Below are 10,431 nucleotides of genomic sequence, written 5' to 3'. Positions count from 1 at the left end.
TAGTAAGTCAAGGGTTTCTCCCATAGCCAAGACAGTAAAAGCCCATGTCTCAGGCCTCGGGGTTTCTCTCTTTCTGTTTCCCCATGTCCAGGAGCCTCTCTCAGATCTCAGTCAGCTCCTGTGTGGGCAAGCTGCCTCAAACTCTCTCCTTACTTACTTCTTGTGCTTCCCATCTCTTCTCTGGGGAATCCTAATATTATCTCCTAGACATTCTGTTTAAAATATGAGTATCTACTTACTACTCTGGTTTCTCTCCATATAGAAGGCATATGCTACCTGTGTCTAGTCAGCCATCTTGTTGTTAAATATTTTGAATATTATGCCTACTTTCTTCAATCTATTCATTCAACCAGCGTTTATTTGTTAACAACTTACTATGAATAAAGTATAGTTGGCACTAGAATTTTAGTGGTTCCACAAATGAATACCAGACATAGCTGCAGGCCTTACTGAGATAATAATACCATGTGCCAAGATCTTTGCAAAATGTTTATTAGGTTCCTTAACCCTCACAGCCCTTCTGTATGGTACATACAGGGTTTTATTTCAGTTTAATATTGAGAAAACTGAGGCAATAAAATTTAAGAAATTCACCAATGGTAACCCCAGTTTCTGGTTTTCAAAGATTTCCCTATTGCTGAAAATGCCTTCAGTAGGTTATTACTATTACTTCCTATATTATAATAACCTGTCAGTAAATGTTGCATTTTGGAAACTTCTGAATTTAAAATCCAAAAGTTTTACTCCAATTAATTTCTTTCTGGATGTCCTGATAATAGAGGTGTAGGTCTGGGTCCTAGGCTAGGCTGGAGAAAAGTTCCCACTCCCATATGATGGTTCAGGACCTTACTTCTCTCTTGAACTCAGCTCTCTTCACTTTACTGACCTGACCCATTCCCAGAGAGGACCTCTCCCTATTGTCACACAATGGCAGACAGAGGTACCGGGGGAAAATCTTTCCAACTTTAGCTCCAGAGCAAAAAAGGTGGGTACCTTTTCTCGTATTCTTAACAAAGACCCTAGGACTTATCCTGTTGTTGTTTAAACTGTCCTGATTTAAACCCGCATGTGTCCATCCTGATTCACATAAACTGAGACTGTTTGCATGGGGGAGGAGCATCCTCTAATAAAAACTGAGGGGTTTTCTAGAAGCCAGATACCTCCACGTAGGCAAACACAAATGAATGCTACCCAAGGGAACTTGAGGTTCATCTGCCCCCCAGGCTGGCCTCAGAGGATTCCTCCTTTTCCAGAAGATTTCTGTCTGGAAGTCCTGAGTAGCCTCAACACTCAGGAGTGTCTGGATGAGGGAAGTAGAGAGAGAAACACAATCAAAACCTCTGAAACACAAGCGAAGACCACAGGAAGTAATGATGGAACACACAGCACTCTGAGTACATGTCAGAGTACTTGAAGCTGATTTGAAGCTTCCTGCCCAGACTCACTCAGGCATTATGACTGTTGTGCACAACTGGCTTTTCACTCCCTGAGGATTCTCTCTGGCTGCCGGAACCTTCTCTCCCCAGGTCCCTTGAAGGGCCAGAGAGTTAACATCTTGTAGGAGCAGCCCCCAGCCAGTGATCTCTCCTGTTGGATGGCCCTGAGTCACATGTGCCACACTGACTCCCAGCTTTATCCCAGTGGGAACTACTGCTCCTCTACCAGTGCCTCTGGGGTCACCTCCCAAATAAACCACCTGTACTTGAACCCTTTCCTCAGGGTCCTCAAATGCTCACGTGGGCCATGATTGCATAGAATCCAGGCTTATTTTTGCAAAATACTTATCGTTCATTGTCAAATGCTTCTTACATAAGCATAAAAAGTAAGGGAGAAGAAAATGCATGATTACCCTTCTAGAAGTACACAAACCACACGTGTGCACCTACATACATGCACACATATACACACTTAATAATCACAATTATAATTTTTAAAGTTTGCTTATTTTAAATTGAGATATAAAATTGTATGTATTTGTTGTCTGCAACATGAATTTTTTTTTTTTTTTTTTTTTTGAGATGGAATTTCACTCTTGTTGCCCAGGCTGGAGTGCAATGGCGCGATCTTGGCTCTGCTCACTGCAACCTCTGCCTCCTGGGTTCAAATGATTCTCCTGCCTCAGCCTCCCAAGTAGCTGGGATTACAGGCATGTGCGAACACACCCAACTAATTTTGTATTTTTTGTTTTTAATAGAGACAGGGTTTCTCCATGTTGGTCAGGCTGGTCTCGAACTCCCGACCTCAGGTGATCTGCCCTCTTCGGCCTCCCAAAGTGCTGGGATTACAGGTGTGAGCCACCGAGCCCAGCCACAACATGATGTTTTAAGGTGTATATGTACTGTAGAATTGTTAAATCTAGCTAACTAATAAACGTTACTACGTTATGTAGAATCATTTTTTTTGTGTGGTGAGAACACTTAACATGCATTCTCTTAGCACTTTTTAAGAAAATAATATATTGTCATTCACTGTAGTCACAATGCTGTACAACATATCTCATTTCTCATATTTAACTATAAGTATACATCCTTTGACAAACATACCTTCAATCCCTCCTCTTTCCAAACCACTTCAGCCTCTGGCAAACCACCAATGTACTCTCTGCTTCTATGATACCAACTTTTTTAGATTTCACATTGGCATGAGATTATACAGTAATTGTCTTTTTGTATCTGGCATATTTCACTTAACATATTGTAATTCAGGTTCATCCATCTTGTTGCAAATGACAGGATTCTGTTCTTTTCATGGCTAAATAGTATTCCATTGTGTATATACACCACATTTTCTTTATCCTTTCATCCATCAATAGATACTTAGGTTGATTTCGTATCTTGACTATTGTGAATAGTGCTGTGATAAACATGAGAGTGCAGATTTATTTTCAACATAATGATTTTATTTCCTTTGGATAGATACCCAGTAGTGGGGTTGCTGGATCATAAGGTAATTTTATTTTTACTCTTTTGAGGAACTCCATATTGTTTTCCATAATGACTATACTTATTTTCATTTCCACCAGCAGTGTTTTAGAGTTCCCTTTTTTCACATTCTTGTCAACTTTTGCTAGTTTTTGTCTTTTTGATGACAGCCATTATAACGGGAGGTAAGGTAATATTTAATTGCGGTTTTGATTTCCATTTCACCAATGATTAGTGATGTTGAGTATTGTTTTACATACATGTTGGCTATTCGTATATCTTCTTTTGAGAAATATCTATTTAGGTCTTTTGTCCATTTTTAAAACTTGGTTATCTATTTTTGTGCTATTGAAGTGTTTGAGTTTCTTAGATATTTTGGATATTTACCTTTTATGAAATGTAGAGTTTCAAACATTTGATCTCATTCTATAGGTTGTCTCTTCACTCTGCTGATTGTTTTCTTTGCTGTGCAAAGGTTTTTAACTTGATATAATCTCATCTGTCTATTTTTGCTTTTGTTGCCTGTGCTTTTGGGGTAATATCCAGAAAATCATTGCCTAGACCAACATTATAAAGCTTATCCCCTAAGTTTTCTTCTAGCAGTTTCACAGTTTTGGATCTTACATTTAAGTCTTTAACCTATTTTTAGTTAGTTTTTTTTACATGGTGAGAGATAAGGGTTAAATTTTATTTTTCTGCATGTGGATATCCAGTTTTATTTAATGAAGAGTCTGTCCTTTCTCCATTGTGTGTTCTTAGCATGTTTGTTGCAAATCAGTTGGCTGTAAATGCAGTGGCTTATTTCTGGGTTTTCTACTCTGCTCCATTGGTCTATGTATCCACGGGGTGTGCTAGCACCTCCCTCCTGCACGGGGTGTGCTAGCACCTCCCTCCTGCTGTGTCACTCTTATGGTATATTCAATACAGGATATTTTTCTCATTCATGTTTTTTGGGAAGGTGGATTATGTTGGATAAAATTCAAGTTGGGACTGAGCTCTACATCTGGGTTGATCCAAGGCAAGACCAGATTATATGGAGAAGCTGGAGTGCAGAACAGAAAACTTCCTAAGAATGTGAAGATTTAGAAATAAGTAAAAAATTCTTCGAAGACTCCAGTCTTTGAAGACCTTGAAAATTGTGAAGTAAAAGCCAAAAACTCCCAGGAGTAAAGCTAGAACCAGTTAATGTATGACTGTAGGTAGAAGAAATAGAAAGACTTATCAAAGTTTTTAAATTTATATAATTGTATCAGATGAGAGACATTGAGTCATAGCCACTTTCCCAGGTCAACTTTCCCTTCTCAGACACCCTTGGTTCAGGAGTAGACTCCATAGCCAAAGTTCCCAGTTCCTTGGAACAAACCATTAAGGTCACAGAGAACAGGTGATTGCAAAAGATGGTGCTACCCACCCTGGATAGTGTTCTTGCTAAACCACACATGGGGGTGGGGAAGGCCAGACAGCCTTGAGATGTTCTCACTGTGATCCTGGCCATGGGCATGCAGAGGCACATCGCACTGAAAAGAAAGCAAACAACATTTCCAACTTCACACCCAGTGTCAAAGACCAAATCTGGCATAGGGTGACTGAACTGGAGATCTGGAGGGCAGAGGGGGCACACTGAAGCGAAAGGAGAAGGGATCTCCTGAATTTCCATTTCTAGGAAAGAGCCAGCACCCAAATTTAAGCCAAAAAAGTAGAAAAAGAAGACTTCAAATCAGGAGAGCCTCCAGAAGGAGGTGCAGGTTTGGGAACCTCCCTCACCAGAGTGAAGGCAAGCCATCTTCCCAGAACTGAGACCCTGTTGAGAAAGACGTCTCAGTTCCCGCTCCAGAAGGGACAGACTCTTTGAAAATGTAAATCCAGACAAAGGATCAGGCATCTGTTACCACAGAACTGTCGGAGGAGAACAGGGAAATGTCAGCAAGTTCCCCTGAAACAAAGCAGTGTCAGCCTCTGAGCAGAGCCCAGGCCCGATCCAACCAGACTGGACTTGGGATAGTAGGAACACTGAAGGTCACATACTCACAAAAGAGAAAATTAGAAGTCAGGGTAGGCTAGGACCTGTGTTCTGAATTAGTGGGAGGAAAATCTTTGTTCCTGCTTCTCTAGGTGGGAATAGCTGACATAGCACTCAAGGCTTCTTTTCCTTCCTGAAGAATTATTCTGCACTACTATCAGTTATTTATAATTTACAAAACTCTATGATAGCTCTCATAAAAATGGAATTAGATAATCAGAAAGATTTGCTTCAGGCAGTATATAGTTTTCACTGCAGCTCGGATTTTTTCTTGTAGTCTCTCCTCTTATAATAAAAACAAAAGAAAACAAACAAACAAACAAAACCCTCATAGAGCGATGTTTTTATTTGGTCACAAAATAAGGCTACCAGTCTTAGTAGTTTTGACCTGATTATTTACATAAGAGCAGAAAGACTGTAACTTTCTATACAGGCCTTCTTAAGTTGCCTCCCTGGATGTTTTCATAAGGAATCTCAGATTGGACTTTTTATTCCTCTATTGCTGTCCTGAAGCTAGGAAGAACAAGCCCAAGAAATTACCTCCACTAGATTTCACCTGCAAATAGTATAAATTTTGGCAAGTTCTTCTCTTTTCAAGGCCCCCAAAATATGCCATTTCCTGGACTCTCTGGGAAGTGACTTGTGTTACCACCTGTAAGTCTGGATCCTGTAAGCGAGATACCAGGCTACTGTTCCTGGGACAGCTTTGTAAGAAAGGGCTCCATAAATTATCTTAGAAGTGGCCTGGTCAAACCTGAAAAAAAGAGCATCATTTTTGAAGATGACATTCTGGCAAGTCTTGGGTTGCATAACCAACTTTCCAATTGTATCCTGAAAAGAAAGAAGACAAATTTTTCATGAATGTATGCAAATAACTGCACTGCTATGAATAGGAAGGAGACTCAATTAGAGTTTCTGGATTTCTGGATGTCAGAGAAAATTTATCATTTAAAAGTTTTCCCTTAGCTTACCAGTGCAGAGTCTATTAAATGATTAAATTGTTATGATTTACACACAGCACAGTAACAAAGTTTGTATGTTTGTATGTGTGTCTAACAAATAATAAAGGATATTTGAATATATGTCCTATATATATTTACATATATTTTCTTTATATATAAATATATATATTTCCTTTATATATATGTATATTTATATATATATATATAGAGAGAGAATATAGATATGTAATATATATTAAAATGTCAGCAATATGAAAAATAAAGCTATAGTCATCCATCATCAATTTATTCAGTCCCATATAATTAATTCTGGTTCCACTGGGTCTTGGGTTAGTAGTCTCATGAACCTCTCTGCTTTTCAACTGCAGAAAATTCTTACTCAGTACCCCTATATGGTATTAAAGTTGTCTAAGGGATGCCATCAGATATTGGAAGCCTATACTCAAAAATCTAGTTTTCAATGAAACAGTTGTTGGAAATACCTGTTATACCACTTTTTCACAGGGATCTGAGACAGTCCTTCTTTGAGTACCAGAAAAACTCTGGCCTGTAGCTGATTATAGAACATTTGGGGAAAGATTAGAATAAAACAAAACCGATCTGTAGAAGACAGAGATACAAAATGGCTGTAGTGAATTTATTACTGATAATTTTCAAAAGTGAAAAGTCTGATGAGAGTTCATGAAAAGAATAATGCAACTGACAAGGAAATTAGGTTGATGCTGTGTCTTGTGAAATAAAGAAGAAAATAAGGTTAAACCAAAAAAGGTTTTGACAAAATGCCTGTAAGCATAATGATTAAAGATATTTTCCAGGAATACAGTGAATATTTTATTTCATAAAAATGAATAAATAATTTTTATGAAGAAAAATATTTTGAGATGTAACTATAATAATCTTAAAACAATATATTACCATATCCCAAGAATATACCAAGCCCTTAGTAAGAATATATATCAAGCATACATGATACTATCAAGAAGTTTAGTAAGTTTGATGTAAATTCTAATTATCTGCATTTTCAACAAAAGACAAAACAAAACCATCTCCATTGTTAATAATGATGTGCATCATCAAATGTAAAGTATTGGCCTAGATGATGCTAGATCCAAATTAAAGAAATGAGGTTATTCACACCTGTAATCCCAGCACTCTGGGAGGCCAAGGCAGGTGGATCACCTGAGGTCAGGAGTTTGAGACCAGCCTGGCCAATATGGAAAAACCCCAACTCTACCAAAAATACAAAAATTAGTCAGGGATGGAGACAGGCAGGCGCCTGTAATCCCAGCTACTCGGAAGGCTGAGGCATGAGAATCTCTTGAACCCGGGAGGCGGAGGTTGCAGTGAGCCGAGATTGCGCCACTGCATTCCAGCCTAGGGGATAGAATGACACTCTGTCTAAAAAAAAAAGAAAAAGAAAAGAAAAAAGAAATGAGGTTATGGTCATATGAACATTTTAAATAATAACTGAATTTATGACTGATAACACTTTACTGTTGTTGCCTAATATGGTCAGGCCAATCACATGTATATACCCATATATAAATATAGGAAAACTTGGCAGAACTATTGCTTGCTATTTATTTCAGGGTTTCTGAGGTTATGACATATGGAAAGTAAAGGCATTGACTAATAACTGTAGACTTCCCATAAAACATGCCATCTCTGAAGTAGTCATGCTTTGTTTAATGAAAAGGATACACTCTGATATATATATTGTTAGGCAATTTCCTTATTGTGTGAACATCACAGAGTGTACTTACATAGACCTAAATGGTATGTCCTACCACACACGTACATTGTATAGTATATAGTCTATTGCTCGTAAGCTACAAACCTGGATGGTATGTTACTATACTGAGTACTGCAGGCAATTGTAACACATGGTAAGTATTTGTGTTTCTAAACATATCTAGACATGGAAAAGGTATGGTAAAAGTACAGTATTTTATTTTTTTATTTTATTTTATTTTATTTATTTTATTTTTATTTTATTTTATTTTATTTTATTTATTTTATTTTATTTTATTTTATATTTTATTTTATTTTATTTATTTTATTGAGACAGAGTCTCACTCTGTCACCCAGGCTGGAGTGCAGTGGCACAATCTCAGATAACTGCAGCCTCCACCTCCCAGGTTCGAGTGATTCTCCTGCCTCAGCCTCCTGAGTAGCTGGGATTACAGGTGCCCACCACCACACTTGGCTAAGTTTTGTATTTTTAGTAGAGACGGGGTTTCACCATGTTGGCAAGGCTGGTCTCGAACTCCCGACCTCAAGTGATCCAGTCGCCTCAGTGTCCCAAAGCGCTGGGATTACAGGCATGAGCCACTGCGCCCGGCCAAAAGTACAGTATTTTAACCTTATGGAACCACTGTCAAATATGTGGTTCATAATTGACTGAAACGTCATTATGGGGTGCATGACTATAGTTATTTTAATGATAAAAATTTAACCATTGGAAGGCTGAGCAATGTGTTTATTTGACAATTCTTTCAATGAAACTCATAAATCATAATATATCAAATACACTAATTATGCCTAGAGCTTTTCTTTTTATAAGGTGAAAAAATTAAACTGTATGATGTTTCAAGGTACCATAGGGAAATCTCAAAGACAGTTTTAGGTGTAAGAGATATTCTGAAAATTTTATTTTATTCCATTTTATATTAAAGATTTGAACTGGAAAGCCAAAATCAAATCTGTTAGGAAACTTGAAAATTTAGCTCAGAACCATAAATACCTGATAAATGATAATTGACAACACATTTGAAAGGGACAATAAAGTACTTTAAAATAGAAGGTAATGTAATCGTAAATAATCTTAGCTCTTTCATAATTGAAGAGCCAATTATTCTATAATAGATCCAAAGATGCTTCTTTGTAGCATATAAAAATTGGAGAAGGCTGGGCGCGGTGGCTCACGCCTGTAATCCCAACACTTTGGGAGGGCTGAGGCAGGCGGATCACGAGGTCAGGAGTTCAAGACCAGCCTGGCCAACATAGTGAAACCTTGTGTCTACTAAAAATACAAAAAAATTAGCCGGGCGTGGTGGCAGGCACCTGTAATACCAGCTACTCAGGAGGCTGAGGCAGGAGAATCGCTTGCACCCGAGAAGCGGAGGTTGCAGTGAGCAGAGATCGTGCCACTGCACTCCAGCCTGGGCAAGAGTGTGAGACTCCGGCTCAAAAATAAATAAATAAATAAATAAATAATAAATGGAGGAAAAAGTATATAAACCTAAAATGATGCTTAACAATTAATGTCTTAGTATTCTAGTCTTACTAAGAAGTAATAAACATCTAATGATTTTCAATTAATTTAATATTTGTTCAAGGTTTTAACTTACTTAAAGGCTTTAGAAATTATGTTCAAGCTAACGTACTATAAAATATAGTTACTACTGAAATAGTTTGTCAAAATTTATTTAGTTAAAAACAAACTTACATGTTTTATGATCTTAAAACATTAGGAATTATTTAACTCATTTTTATCAGAAAGCATATATACATTTAGAAAAACATACCCATGGATCTGTCTCAAAAAATTAAAAATGGAACTACCACATAATCCAGCACTCTCACTACTGGGTGTGAATTCAGTATGGCAAAGTGAGGTCACTCCCACGTTTATTGCATCACTATTTACAATAGCCAAGATACATAATCAACCCAAGTACCCAAAAATGAATGAATGGATAAAGAAAATGTGGTATATATACACAATTGAATTCCATTTAGCCATAAAACTCATAAAATCTTGTCATTTGAGGCAAACATGGATGGACTTGCAAAATATTATGTTAAATAAGCCAGATGCAGAAAGACAAATGTCTCATGATCTCACTCATACGTGGAATCCCAAAAAAAAAAGTTAATATACTAGAAGCAGAGAATGGAACAGTGGTTTCCAGAGACTGAAGAGAGGAGGGAAGAGGAGAGCATGGGGAGAGTTTAGTCCACAGGCACAAAGTTACAATTAGATACGAGGAATAAATTCTGGTGTTATTTTGCATAGTAGAGTGATGATGGATTAACTGTAAGGTATTGTATATTACCAAGTAGCTACAAGACAGACTTTTGAATGTCTTTAACACAAAGAAATGATAAATGTGTGAGGAGATGGTCATGCTAAATACCTTGAATTGATTATTATACAACATATATATGTATCAAAATATCAACTTGAACTCCATAAATACATAAAATTGTAATGTATCAATTTTTTAAAAAAATGTGTTCAAGAAGTGGTTCCCAAACTAAAGAAAAAAAACAGAATGGTAAAAAAAGCTTGTATTATATTTGACACTGATAGAACTGAGAAGATATGGTTGTTTTATTGAACCAAATTTGTTAACGAATTTGCCAAAGATTTACTTAAATTATGTGAATTTGGATTTTTAAAAAGCTTCTGAATTGGTTTCTTTAAAAATACTTGCTTAATTCAGCACATTTAAAGCATTAGAAATCAAACTTTTTTATTTTCTTAGGAATTTAAAAATATTCCATTTACACAAGTCCTTATGAC

General features: G+C 37.0%; 1 long non-coding RNA gene across 2 annotated transcripts in view; it reads right to left on the bottom strand.

The window, feature by feature from the left end:
• Positions 1-2,075: 2,075 nt before the first annotated feature.
• Positions 2,076-10,431, bottom strand: part of LOC129059606 (uncharacterized) — a 104,229-nt gene continuing 95,873 nt past the window's right edge. For both annotated transcript variants that reach the window (XR_008525608.2, XR_008525609.1), the window contains one exon: positions 2,076-5,772. This is a non-coding gene — a long non-coding RNA (uncharacterized LOC129059606). The remainder of the gene's footprint in view (positions 5,773-10,431) is intronic.

This window comes from Pongo abelii, chromosome 4 (assembly GCF_028885655.2).
Source record: "Pongo abelii isolate AG06213 chromosome 4, NHGRI_mPonAbe1-v2.0_pri, whole genome shotgun sequence".
NCBI classification, from domain to species: Eukaryota; Metazoa; Chordata; class Mammalia; order Primates; family Hominidae; genus Pongo; species Pongo abelii.
The sequence above is the reverse complement of the archived record's forward strand: the minus strand, read 5'-3'. Positions and strand labels throughout refer to the sequence as shown.